The sequence below is a fragment of the Mus musculus genome, chromosome X (genome assembly GCF_000001635.26).
Source record: "Mus musculus strain C57BL/6J chromosome X, GRCm38.p6 C57BL/6J".
Taxonomy (NCBI): domain Eukaryota; kingdom Metazoa; phylum Chordata; class Mammalia; order Rodentia; family Muridae; genus Mus; species Mus musculus.
Window position 1 is genome coordinate 152564359 of NC_000086.7, and position 12245 is coordinate 152576603.

The 12245-nt window shown below is 42.4% G+C and overlaps 1 pseudogene; it reads left to right on the forward strand.

The window, feature by feature from the left end:
- Gm8475 (predicted gene 8475) lies at positions 854-1443 on the forward strand (annotated as a pseudogene).

A 12245-nucleotide genomic window follows, 5' to 3' on the forward strand; every position in this document is an offset into this window, starting at 1 on the left:
CTGCCATATGAAGTTTCCCAAATGTATCAAGTTGACAGATCAGTGTTAGAAACATCCCCTGGATATTATGAAACTCAAGAGTGTGAATATATCTATATTTCCTTTAATAAGCAATCATTTCCCTCTGTGTCTGACCTAACAGACCTATCATGCTAGCAGGCCACTAGGTACCACTAACTGAAAATCAAGAATATCATCTGATGACATGAAATCGATAGCAGAGATTTCCCTGCTTTGCTGTAATTCAACTAGCTAATATTCACACCAGTGCATTGAAAAATGCCTTAGATTATGACTTCATTTTGTTCCTTAGCCATAAAAGCTTCATGAGTAACTATTAAAACTTTATATATGATAAACAAATATCCTTTCACTCATTCATTTCTTGTTCTACATTGTTGCCCTATTTCTCTCCTAATAGGGATATCATGTCTAAAGCTCAGGCCCATTAAGTCTCATGGTTAATCCAGTGATTCTTATTATGTTCTTATCTGTCAGTGCTCTATCCTGTAATGGTCTAGAGTTGACTGGAGACTCAGACAACATCACCCCATAGTCTGTGTATAGACCCATACATCATCCAAAAAACTCTTCCTAAATTCTAGAATTTTTCCACTCCTGAGCACTCACTAACAGCCATTTCTGTCACAATTACTGGTAAGGACCCTAATCATTTAGTTTCCTTGAAGTCCCTAATACACTTAAACTCCCAGATAATTAAAAGACTAATGATAAAGCCTGATGGAGTGGCATTGTCTATTGTTGTTGGGACTGGGAAGCTCCAAGGAGCTCACTGGAACTGGAGTTGGACTTCTGTGTCTCTGCTTGCTGTTGTGGACCGCACACTTAAAGGATGACCTGTAGGAAGAAAGTGCTGCTGAAGGGCATGATTCTGGGAGATTATGGTATTGGAAAGGCATATCTCAGGAACCAGCATGTGCATAAGCTCAGTAGCCAGTACAAAGCCACATACTTTCTCACCAAGGACGTGATGGTGGATTACAGAATTTTTACCATGCATATCTGGGACACATCTGGTCAAAAATGGTTCCAATTTCTTGGTGTGGCCTTCTACAGAGGTTCAGATTGCATTCTGGTGTTTGATGTGACTGCCTCCAACACATTCACAACCCTTGACAGCTAGAGAGACAAACTTCTTATTCAGGCTAGCCCCTGGGATCCCAAGAACTTCCCTTTTGTTGTGTTTGGAAACAAGATTGGCCTCAAAGACAAGGCAAGTGACCACAAAGAGAGCACACAGGTTTGGTGCTACAAAAACAAGCAAACAACATTCAGTACTTCAAGATCGGTGCCAATGTGGAGCAGGCCTTTCAGACAATTGCTCAGAATACCCTTAAGCAGGAATCAGAAGTGGAGCTGTACCATGAATTCCCTGAATCCATCACGCTGGACAAGAATGACCAAGCCAAAGCCTCTGAAGAGCTGAAGTTATTGAAGGGGCAGTGAGCACAGAGCATAAAGTTCTTTACAGACCAAGAACACATGCCTAGGCCTTCAATCTGCATTCCTCCTCCTCCAAACAGAACAACAGCTGCCAAAAGAAACTCTGCCAAACACAGTTATCTAACACACACAGAGAGAGAGAGAGAGAGAGAGAGAGAGAGAGAGAGAGAGAGAGAGAGAGAGAGAAAGGAGAGAGAGAGAGAGAGAGAGAAAGGAGAGAGAAAGGAGAGAGAGGAGAGAGAGAGGAGAGAGAGAGAAAGGAGAGGAGAGAGAGGAGAGAGGAGAGAGAGAGAGAGAGAGAGAGAGAGAGAGAGAGAGAGCGAGCTGCTCACCATGAATCCTCTTTATGGCATATGATGGAGACCCTGGGCACTCTGAGGTGCAGTGGGCATGGAAACATTACTGTTTTGTCCACTGGAGACTGAAGAAACAGTTTACAGTTCATATGTATCTACTTATCTGATTTTTGAAGAGTCTTGTGTTTTATTTACCCCTACCCCTCCTTGAAGATCCTGTGGGAAGACTGGTGCCCACGCTCCATTCTGAACAGGCTATTTTGTATGTATCTGTTAATAATTGCTAATTTTAACTAATCAGAACGTTTTTAACAGCATCCATTTATTATGTAATGTTTCTTAGAAAAGAATCTTATAATGTTAATATGTGCAACCAATTAAAAATGTATAAATTTGCATAAGGAATTCCTGGATTGTGTGTTTAAGTCCTTTAATGAAGGCATGCAAGATGTAGGGTTAAACCTTGTCTGGATTACAGAGTGCTAGAGACTCAAATTTGGAAGTCCAACTAATAGCAGTATTCTGTAGATACAAAAAATTATGTACTACTTTTCTTCACCACATGGAGGCAAATTTTATTATTTCATTTTATATTCACTTGGTAGTTATGGCATGTGGTGCCTGTACATAAACACATGACCTCTTGGTTGACTGCACTTAAGATAATTATTCTCTGGATAAATAATACAAAAAGTAATTAGAAAGGGATAATATATCATTCATTTTTTTATACTGCTGATTCTGACAAACAAGTCTGAATCTCATCACATAGGTATCAAAATTAATACTTATGAACTTGTTATATTCCATGTCTTTTTACCTCACTTCCTCCTCACAATAGCCCTTGGTATATTAAAATCAATTTGGAGGTTCAGTTTTAAACTTAGGTAGTGTGAGTTCTTTTAATTAATTAATTAATTAATTAATTAATTAATTTTTTACACCATATTTCATTCCTCCCCCTGTCCATCCTTTGACTGTTCCACATCCCATACCTCCTCCCCACCTCTCTGTCTCCACATGGATGCCCCCACCCCCACCACACCTGACCTCTAAACTCTCTGTGGCCTCCAGTCTCCTGAGGGTTAGGTGCATCATCTCTGAATGTACACAGACCCAGCAGTCCTCTACTGTATGTGTGTTGGGGGCCTCATATCAGCTGGTGTATGCTGCCTGTTTGGTGGTCCAGTATTTGAGAGATCTCAGGGATGCAGATTAATTGAGACTGCTGGTCCTCCTACAGTTTTGCCCTTCTCCTCAGCTTCTTTCAGCCTTCCCTAGTTCAACAACAGGGGTCAGCTGCTTTTGTCCATTGTTTGGGTGCAAATATCTGCATCTGACTCTTTCAGCTGCTTGTTGGGTCTTCTGGAGTGTGGTCATGCTAGGTCCCTTTTTGTGAGCTCACCATAGCCTCAATAATAGTGTGAGGCCTTGGGACCTCCCCTTGAGCTGGATCCCACTTTGGGCCTGTTGCTGGACCTTCTTTTCCTCAGGCTCCTCTCTTTTTCCATCCCTGTATTTCAGACAAGAACAATTATGGGTCAGAGTTGTGACTGTGAGATGGCCCCCTTCTCCCTCATTTGATGCCCTGTCTTCCAGCTGGAAGTAGGATCTATAAGTTCCCTCTCCATACTGTCAGGCATTTCATCTAAGGCCCCCCCCCCTTTGAGTCCTGAGAATCTCTCACCTCCCAGTTCTCTGGTACATTCTGGATGGTCCCCCCCCCAACTTTCTATCTACCAAGGTTGCTCAGGGCTTCAGTCCTTTACCCTTACCCAATACCAGATCAGGTTCCCCTCCCCTCTCATTCCTACCCCCATCCACTTTGCCTCCCAGGTCCCTTCCTCCCTCCCCACTTGTGATTGCTTTCTTCTCTCTCCCAAGTGGGACTGAGGCGTCCTTACTTGAGGACTTCAACTTGTTGACCTTTTTGAGTTCTGTGGACTGTATCTTGGGAATTCTGCACTTTTTTGGCAAATACCCACTTATTAGTGAGTACATACCATGCATGTCCTTTTGGGTCTGAGTTACCTCACTTACGATGATATTTTCTAGTTCCATCCATTTGTCTGCAAAACTCAGGATGTTCTCATTCTTAATAGCTGAGTAGTATTCCATTGGGTAAATGGACCACATTTTCTGTATCCATTCTTCTGTTGTGTGACATCTGGGTTGTTTCCAGCTTCTGGCTATCACAAATAAGGCCGCTTTGAACATAGTGGGAACATGCGCCCCTGTGGTGTGGTGTGGCATCTATAGGGTATATTTCCAAGAGTGGTATAACTGGGTCTTCAGGTAGATCTATTTCCAATTTTCTGAGGAACTTCCAGATTGATTTCCAGAGTGGTTGTACCAGTTTGCAGTCCCACCAGCAATGGAGGAGTGTTCCTCTTTCTCTACATCCTCTCCAACATGTGTTGTCACCTGTGGTTTTGATCTTAGCCATTTGGATTGGTGAAAGGTGGAATCTCAGGGTCATTTTGATTTGCATTTCTCTGATCACTAAGGATTTTGAGCATTTCTTTAGGTGCTTCTCAGCCATTTGAGATTCCCCAGTTGTGAAATCTCACTTTAGTTCTATACCCCATTTTTTAAATTGGGTTGTTTGGTTTTTTGGTGATTAGTTTTTTGAGTTCTTTATATATTTTGGATATTATCCCTCTATTGGATGTGTGGTTAATGAAGTTTTTTTTTTCCCAATCTGTAGGTTGCCAATTTGTCTTATTGAGTATGTCCTTTGCCTTACAGAAGGTTTTCACTTTCATGAGGTCCCATTTATCAATTCTTGATCTTAGAGCATGAGCTACTGGAGTTCTATTTAGGAAATTTCCCCCTGTTTCAATGAGTTCAAGGCTCTTTACCACTTTCTCTTCTACTAGAGATAGTTTATCTCCTTTTATGTTGAGGTCCTTGATCTACTTGGACTTGAGCTTTGTGCCAGGTGACAAATATGGGTCTATATTAATTATTCTACATACAGACAGCCAGTTAGACCAGCACCATTTATTGAAGATGCTTTCTTTTTTCCATTGTATATTTTTGGATTATTTGTCAAAGATCAAGTGTCCATAAGTGTGTGGTTGTTATTAGACGCGTTCTCACGACCGGCCAGGAAGAACACAGCAAACCAGAATCTTCTGCGGCAAAGCTTTATTGCTTACATCTTCAGGAGCCAGAGTGCAAGAGAGCAAGCAAACAAGTGGCGAAACCCCATCCCTTTTTAAGGAGAATTATCCTCCACCTAGGATGTATTACTCCCTGATTGGCTGCAGCCCATCGGCCCAGTTGTCATCACGGGAAAGGCAGAACACATGGTGGGAAAACTGCCCCTGCATGTGTGCAGACTATGTTTACCACTTAGAACACAGCTGTCAGTGCCATCTTATAATGGCAAATGTGAGGGCGGCTCCTCACAGATCCCCCTTTTCTTTTAATAAGAGCAATAGGCCACCCATATTAATGAGAGTGGAGATAGAGGTCAAATCCCCAGTGTGCAGGTAAAGGAGCCGTACACATAACCTCCTCCCAGGCTCATCACCCAGAGGGGTCCTGGTCTGGTCCCGTGTTGTTTTTCCTGGGGGAAGGACACTTGAACACTCAACCTTCTTGAAAGATGACATGTCTCCCTAGAATAGGCTCATATGTGCCGCAGAGCCTTTCTACTGCAGTGCTTAGCCTTGCAACTCTCTCGGGCTGCTGAAGCACACTCACTCTATCCCGTGCAATGAGACTAGCCTCATGGGAATATAAGAGCTGAGTGGCCAGCGACCTATTGCCTAAGCATAGATAACCATATATCAGGGGGAGCACCATGTTCTAGAGCTGCAAGCGCCTGGGCAATAACCACCTTGTCTCTCCTAGTTTGGGCCTTAAGCTTACAGACCAACCAAAGAAGCAACACTAATCCACAGCAAAGTGTATCTCCACATAATCCCACCCCCATCCATTCTTTAAAGAAGGAAAATGCTGAGGAGATCCAATTGGGTAATCCTTTGATCAGGGACAGGTCCAAGCGCTTGGAGTTGACCTGAATGATGGCAAGTCTCAATTCCCGAAGGGTCTGTTCAAATTCAGCCATCCAATTCTGTAACATATACTGAGAAAGACCTTTTAACAAATTAGCTGCCCTAGTAAATTTCTCATACTGAATGGAAGTAACACACAATCTCGGAAACTTTTGTTCACATCCCTGCTGAGTTATTTGTCATAATACATCTAGTTGTATCTGGACAAGATCTATGAGTTGATTAACCAGCATGAGACCTCTCTGTACTGGGCCAAATAAGTTCATTTGCTCATTAATGGCTCTGAGGTCATGGAGCAGTCTCCACTTTCCTGACTTTTTCTTAATTACAAAAATTGGAGTATTCCAAGGTGAGGTAGAGGGTTCAATATGGCCTAATTTTAATTGTTCCTCTACCAGTTGAATCACAGCTTCTAGTTTTTCAGAGGATAGGTGCCATTGAGGAACCCACACTGGGTCCCCTGTTTTCCATGGTATGGGTCGTGCTGCCCCAATGGCCGCTATGGAAAACCCAGACCCTGTCTGTCTTGGTTTCCATTAGGTAAGATAGGCTCTATCCTTCCCTGTTCTTGATGTCCTAACCCTTTTCCTTCTTTATAACCCATCTTTGCCATGATATTTTTTGCTTTAGCTGAATACCCTCCCGATGGGGCGTTTTCATTGGACAAAATAAGGCCCAAATGCTGCATAATATCCCTTCCCCAGAGGTTAACCGGGAGTGGGAGCACATAAGGTATGAATTTCCCTTGCTGCCCTTCAGAGGATTCCCACGTCAAGGCAATGGAGCTTATAGTGGGACATGATTGATATCCTAGGCCCTGTAATGAATGAGATGACTCTGTGGTGGGCCATGCTTTGGGCCACCAATGTGTAGAAATTATACTTTTATCTGCTCCGGTATCAAGGATGCCTTCAAACTCTTTTCCGTTGATCTTAAGGCGGAGCTTAGGTCTATCATTTAAAGATACAACCAAATAGGCAGAATCATTTCCTGAGGAGCCCATTTTCTTTATCTCAGGTCCTGCAGATTTCTCCCTGGTATTATCAGGGAGGAGCAGCAGCTGAGCTATCCTATCTCCTTTACTAATAGAAAAAACGCCTTTAGGGCTTGAGCACAGGACCTGTATTTCAGGGGAATGTTGACAATCCATAACTCCAGGGTGGACTACTAAGCCCTGCAAGGTGAGTGAACCCCGGCCGAGAATAAGGCCCATGGTTCCAGGGGGCAAGGATGGTATAGGCTCCACTGGCACCGGCTGAATACTCATTTGAGGCATTAATAGGAAGTCGGAGGCGGCATGCAGGTCTACCCTTGTGGGTCTTCCTGGGTCGCCTCTCTGACTGCGGAGGAAGGAGTCTGCCCTTTATATCCCTCACAGAGCGACACTGGTCGGCTCTATGATAACCCTTGCCACACTTAGAGCAAAGAGTGAGAGTTCCCCGCTTTTTATCTGGAGCTCTGCAATCTTTCTTAAGATGCCCAGGCTTCCTGCAGTTAAAACATGTCCTCCGATCATTTCTGCCCATGGAGCATTTTTGGGATTGAAGGATGGCAGCCGCTAAGCCTGCATTGGTGAGAGGTCCCCCAAGCTCTCGACAGACCCTGAGCCAGTCTTGTAAACCTTTGTTCTTTCTTGGGGCTATGGCCGCTCGGCACTCCTTTGTGGCTTGCTCATAGATTAGCTGTTCTATCAGAGGCGCAGCTTGCTCTGACTCTCCAAAAATACGCTCTGCTGCCTCTGTCATTCTGGCCACAAAATCTGAGAAGGATTCCTGAGGTCCCTGGATTATCTTTGTTAACTGACCAGTGGTTTCACCTGCTCGAGAGAGCGCCTTCCAGGCCCTAATAGCCGTGGAAGAAACTTGGGCATAAGCTCCCCAATGGTAGTTTGTTTGATCAGCAGAATAAGCTCCCTGACCCGTTAACAAGTCAAAAGTCCAATCTCTCTGCTCTGGAGTCAAAGCAGCTGCGTTTGCTCGGGCCTGCGCTTGTGCAGTTTCGTGCCAAAGCGCTCTCCATTCCATATATTTGCCCATACTAGGGAGAGCGGCTTTTACAACCGTTTGCCAATCACCAGGAGTCATAGCGTGATTCGCAAGCCTTTCCACTTGTGCTATAGTGAAATTAGCACTGACTCCATAGTTACGGACCGACTCGGCAAGCTCTTTAATCTGTATATACGCTACCGGAGCGTGGACACGCCCACCCTCGGCTCCTTCAAAGACCGGAAATGCCTGTTGTATTTTCCTTTGTTCCTCCTTTGGAATAAACGAGTCTGTGCATTGCCTCTCTGTCCATTGCCTCTCTGCGCAGGGCTGATGCACTACGCAGGGCGGGGGCTCAGCATAGGGTGGAGGTGCACTATGACCTTGAAGCCGACTGCCAAGAGGCCAAGCAGCAAGCTGGCCTTTGCCAGCCGCTTTTGGCTTCCTTAACTGATTAGCTAGCACTTTACCTGGCTGGTACCCTTTTTTCTCATAATGAGCTGTTTCCTCCTCCAAGTCTGTTTCTTCAGAGAAGCTAAATTTTTTATCTGATTCAGAGCTACTAAGAACTAGCTCCTTAAACTCATCTAGTGATGGGTATAGGCTCCTTCTCCTAGAAACCTCCGCTAATTGATCTTTCTTCTTTTGTTTTTTCTCCTCTTTCCTTCCAATCTCTCTCCAGGTATTCCTACCTAACCTTAACTTTTCCTCGGGTTCAAGACCCTTGGAAAGGCCTGTATACTTATTTTGTGCACCATGTTTCCTCTTTGCTCCTACTCTCTCTCCCCGCTTTACTTCTGATAGATTGTCTTGAATTTCGTCCAGAATCCGCCCTGCCTTAACCACTTGATAACATGTGAAAAGGAACAAAAGGGCTTCTAACACTAGAAAAAATTCAAGGCCAAACATTTTCCACTTTACTTCTGATAGACTGTCTTGAATTTCCTTAGAAAGTTCAAGGCCAGGCTTACCTCGTAAAGCTATACTCACTGGTACTCTCGTTCCCCAGCTGAAAAGTTCTGAATTCATACAGTTGAATCCTTCTTAACAGTCTGCTTTACGGGAACCTTTATTACCGCGACCCGCAGTTCTGGTTCTGGAATGAGGGATCTTCCTTGCGCCAGTCCCGAGTTTTTTTTCTCGTCCCGGAATTTCTCGTCCCGTCCCGGGTCTCAGCACCAATTGTTATTAGACGCGTTCTCACGACCGGCCAGGAAGAACACAGCAAACCAGAATCTTCTGCGGCAAAGCTTTATTGCTTACATCTTCAGGAGCCAGAGTGCAAGAGAGCAAGCAAACAAGTGGCGAAACCCCATCCCTTTTTAAGGAGAATTATCCTCCACCTAGGATGTATTACTCCCTGATTGGCTGCAGCCCATCGGCCCAGTTGTCATCACGGGAAAGGCAGAACACATGGTGGGAAAACTGCCCCTGCATGTGTGCAGACTATGTTTACCACTTAGAACACAGCTGTCAGTGCCATCTTATAATGGCAAATGTGAGGGCGGCTCCTCACATGTGGTTTTATTTCTGGGTCTTCAATTCCATTCCATTGATCAACATGTCTGTCTCTGTACCAATACCATGCAGTTTTCATCACTATTGCTCTGTAGTAAAGCTTGATTTATCCAACTGTTCTTTTATTGTTAAGAATTGTTTTCACTATTCTAGGTTTTCTGCCTTTACAGATGAATTTGAGAATTGCTCTTTCCATGTGTTTGAAGTATTATGTTGGAATTTTGAAGGGGATTGCATTAAATCTACAGATTGCCTTTGGTAGGATGGCCATTTTTACTTTGTTAATTCTGCAAATCCATGAGCATGGGAGATCTCTCCATTTTCTGAGATCTTCTTCAATTTCTTTCTTGAGAGACTTAAGTTATTGTCATACAGGTCTTTCACTTGTTTGGTTAGAGTTACCCCAAGATATTTTATACTATTTGTGGTTATTGTGAAGGGAGTTGTTTCTCTAATATCTTTCTCAGCCTGTTTATCATTTTTATAAAAGAAGGCTACTGATTCATTTGAGTTAATTTTATATCTGGCCACTTGCTGAAGTTGTTTATCAGCTGGAGAAGTTCTCTGGTAGAATTTTTGTGGTAGCTTTTGTATGCTATCATATCATCTGCAAGTAGTGATACCTTTATTTCTTCTTTACCAATTTGTATCCCCTTGATCTCTTTTTTATTTTTGTCTAGTTAGCACTTTGAGTACTATATTTAATAGATATGGGGAGAGTGGGCATCTTTGTCTTGTTCCCGATTTCAGTGGGTTACTTCAAGTATGTTTCCATTTAATTTGATATTGGCTGTTGGTTTGCAGTAAATTGCTTTTATTGTGTTTCGGTATGGGACTTGAATTCCTGTTCACTCCAGTACTTTTAACGTGAAGGGGTGTTGTATTTTGTCATATGCTTTTTCTGCATCTAAGGAGATGATCATGTGTTTTTTTTTCTTTGAGTTTGTTTATATAGTGGATTACGTTAATGGATTTTTGTATATTAAATCAACCTTGCATCTCTGGGATGAAGCCTACTTGATCGTGGTGAATGATGGTTTTAATGTGTTCTTGGATTCAGTTTGCAAGAATTTTATTGAGTATTTTTGCATTGATATTCATAAGCGAGATTGTTCTGAAGTTCTCTTTTTTGGTTGGGTCCTTGTGTGGTTTAGGTATCAGAGTAATTGTGGCTTTGTAGAATGAGTTAGGTAGTGTTCCTTCCCTTTACATTTCATGGAATAGTTTGAGGAAAATTGGTATCAGGTCTTCTTTGAAGGTCTGGTAGAATTCTGCACTAAACCACTCTGGCCCTGGGGATTTTTTGGTTGTGAGGTTTTTAATGACTTCTTCAAGTTCCTTGTGTGATATGGGCCTGTTTCGATAGTTTACCTGCTCTTGATTTAACTTTGGTATGTGGCATCTATCTAGAAAACCATACATTTCATCTAGATTTTCCAGTTGTGTTGACTATAGGCTTTTATTGTAGGATCTGATTATTTTTTGAATTTCCTCTGTTTCTGTTGTTATGTCTCCCTTTTCATTTCTGATATTAAATTGGATACTGCCTCTGGGCCCTTTATTTCATTTGGCTAGGGGATTATCTATCTTGTTGATTCTCTCAAAGAACCAGCTTCTGGTTTTGTTGACTCTTTGTATTGTTCTCTTTGTTTCGATTTGGTTGAGTTCAGTCCTGAGTTTGACTATTTCCTGCCTTCTACTCCTCTTGGGTAAGTTTGCTTCTGTTTGTTCTAGAGCTCTCAGATAAGCTGTTAAGTTGTTATTGTAGGATCTCTCCAGTTTCTTTACTAGGGCACTTAGTGCTATGAATTTTCCTCTTAGCATTGTTTTCATTGTGTCCCATAAATTTGGGTAATGTGTCAACATTTTCATTAAATTCCAGGAAGTATTTAGTTGCTTTCTTTATTTCTTCCCTGACCAAGTTATCATTGACTAAGAAGTTGTTCAGTTTCCACATGTATATGGGCTTTCTGTAGTTTTTGCTGTTCTTGAAGACCAGCCTTAGGCCATGGTGATCTGATGAGATGCATGGCATTATTTCAATCTTCTTGTATTGGTTGAGGGTTGTTTTGTGACCAATTATATGGTCAAATTTGGATAAGGTACCATGAGGTGCTAAGAAGAAGGTGTATTCTTTTGTTTTAGGGTGAAATGTTCTGTAGATATCTGTTAAATCCATTTGGATCATAACCCCTCTTAGTTTCTCTGTGTCTCTGTTTAGTTTGTTTCAATGACCTGTCCATTGGTGAAAGTGGGGTGTTGAAGTCTCTCCACTATTATTGCTTGTGGTTCAATGTGTGTTTTGAGCTTTAGTGAAGTTTCTTTTATGAATGTGGGTGCTCTTGCATTTGGGGCATAGATGTTCAGAATTGAGACTTTCTCTTGGTGGATTTTCCCCTTGATAAATACGAAGTGTCCTTCTTTATCACACTTGATAACTTTTGATTGAAAATCTATTTTATTGGCTATTAGGATGACAACTCCTGCTTGTTTCCTGGGACCATTTGCTTGGAAGACCTTTTTCCATCCTTTTACTCTAAGATAGTGCCTGTCTTTGTTATTGAAGTGTGTTTCTTGTATGTAGCAAAATGCTGGATCTTGTTTGCATATCCAGTCTGTTAGCTTATGTCTTTTTATAGGTGAGTTGAGTCCATTAATATTCAGAGATATTAAAGAGAGATGACTGTTGGTTCCTTATATGTTTGTTTTATAGGTGGCTGTATGTGCTTGTGGTTCTCTCCTTTTGGCTCTGTTGTGAGATGCTTAATATCTTGTCCTTTCTTTGGTGCAAGTACCTTCCTTGTGTTGGAGTTTTCCTTCTAGGATCCTCTGTTGGGCAGGATTGGTAGATAGATACTGTTTGAATATGGTTTTGTCCTGGAATATTTTGGTTTCTCCATCTATGTTGATTGAGAGTTTTGCTGGGTATAGTAGCCTGGGCTGGCATTTGTGTTCTC